Below are 2,506 nucleotides of genomic sequence, written 5' to 3' on the forward strand. Positions count from 1 at the left end.
GGTGTTGGATATTGGAGAGTAATAAACGGAATATATTAATGTAGTAGTTTCTGTAAGAGTGTTCTTGTTCCGAATAACAAAGAGGGACACTTTTTAAAATGATGATGATGATGATGATGATGATGATGATGATGATGATGATGATGATGATGATGATGATGATGATGATGATGATGATGATGATTGTTTCTTATCACAATCCTGAAGAAATCCATAAGGGTGAAACATTGAACGTAAGTTATACTGTCATAAAACTTTGTCCGTTAAGCTTGGATCCAAGAAACACATCAGTCTTCTGGAAGATCGGACTGATGTACACCGGTGAATGTGGTGTAGCGGTTGGGCTCTTCGCTGTCGTACGCAGAAGACCCGAATTTGATTCCCCAGTGGTGAGACATTTTTATTCGAGTATCGATACCTCAGTCTTTCAACTGGGATGTTGTAAGCCCCTTCAGCCTGTGTTGGCCCTGTCAGGCAGGGTCGGAAGCCCACCGCCTAAATGATCTGAATTGAGTCGATTTTTAAAAAACTTTTTTTTAAATTTATTTTTATTTATTCATTTATTGGGAAGGTGGTCATAAAAACGCATACTTAAAATTTAAAAAAATTAGTGATGTCCACCATGATCGCTTCAGCTTTCTTGTGTGCCTATGAGTAGTGGGTCCTCATTGCAAACAATACTGAGAAGTGGAGAAGTGGATAAATGAAAGCATTAGATGTGACAACCTACCTCAAACTCTTGGGCTTATTTGAATTGTACCACACACATTGATTAAGTAAAAAAGGAATCGAGAATGCCAATGAATGGGCCCTCTGATGACCACACGCTACCTTAGAATTACAAAGTCCCGTCTGACTTTCTTGGCCGTTTTGAATTACTAAGACCATGGGGTATGAATCCGAATTTTCTATCTGCTCTGGCAAACTCATACGACTATTCGGATTCATTCTAAAGATATGCAACGAATTGCATTTGAAAAGGCTTGACATGTCGTAAAACTCAATTTTTTTCGTCAAATTTCTCTAAACTAGATAAGCTTACTTGTAGCCTACTTAGCAGATAGAACTTTATAATACTAAGGTAGCACACTGTCAAGAAACCAATCTGTAATTATTTGTTTTTGCATATCCCACGAACACATTAGTTTTTATAAATAGTTTTAGTAAGCGTTTTATGGTACTTGAAACTCAATTAGCTCATATAACTTATAAGTGCCGACAATTAGAGGTGTTACAAGAGAGTAACAAACATAAACAAGACGGGGGGGATAAAGACGATAGAGTTTTGATCGGAAAGAAGGAGCAAATCACAACAGAGCACTGGCCAACCACCCACACACAAGCCTGCCAAGACAGCTCTACAGAGCTCGGGACAAGTAAAGAGAAAAAAAGGCAGTTATTGAAAAAGATGGACGCACAAAGTGGACAACTTTAGTACATGGTAAAGCTGAGAGACCCTTGTGGTGGTGGACATTAGATTTTTCTTTGAATGTTGTCTTTTTTTTTAAAGAACAGAACGTTCATAAAACTGTCTGTGGTTCGATCTAGTTAAATAGCTTACGATTGATGGTTTCTCTTTGCTTTAATTTTTGTTATTCTTGTTTCTTTTAACAACAACAAAAACAAAATGAAATGGTGTAGGTTTAACGTTCCTATCAATACTATGAAAGTTATTTAAGAGGCTGGACCTCCTAGTTTAACATCTATCTACGAAAAGACTGAGCCATGATACCTTCCCAAGGACACAGCATCGGACCGAGCTGAGGCTCGAACCCCGAACCCGTAATGTCACGATAACGGATCCGGTAGCCTAACTACTAGGTTACCGACGCCAGTTTTATTTTAACAATATTAGGAGTTCAGTCATATGAACATGTTAATGCCACAAAATGGTATGAACATCAAAGAATGCATTGCGCATTCGCAACACTCTGATTTAGGAAACCGAGACTGTATTTAAAATTTGGTCAAAGATAGTCCGCTAATCTGATAGCTTATTTTTCATTAAAACGGTCTGATCCTGAGCTGTAGGTTTATAATTCACTCACTTCACAACAATAAACATGTTCAACGATTTTGACCTTACCGTCTTCAGAAATTATTGCAGCTCCCCAACAAACTACAAGGAGTCCAGAGAGGATTGTCAATATTCTGGTTATAGACATTATTTCGTCTTAATTACGCACGAAATGCTCCGCTTCGTCGTCAAACAGCTATGGAAGAAACGAGATTCCCCCTGCAGAGGACCATTTTATACACAACGAGTCTGTCAAGGGGAACGATATCGCGTGGGAGATTCAGAATTTATGCCAAGTCCCATAGAATCGTGACTTATCGTCGTCGTATGTGCGAGAACGCCTCCGATTTACCCAATATACTCACTCGTGTGAGCTGCTTAGAACAAAACGCCCACTCCCCTCCCACTCTTAACGTAAGTACAAAGAAGCATACACACACGCGCAAACACACACACACACACTCTCTCTCTCTCTCTCTCTCTCTCTCT

Source organism: Aplysia californica, unplaced genomic scaffold, assembly GCF_000002075.1.
Source record: "Aplysia californica isolate F4 #8 unplaced genomic scaffold, AplCal3.0 scaffold00028, whole genome shotgun sequence".
Taxonomy (NCBI): domain Eukaryota; kingdom Metazoa; phylum Mollusca; class Gastropoda; order Aplysiida; family Aplysiidae; genus Aplysia; species Aplysia californica.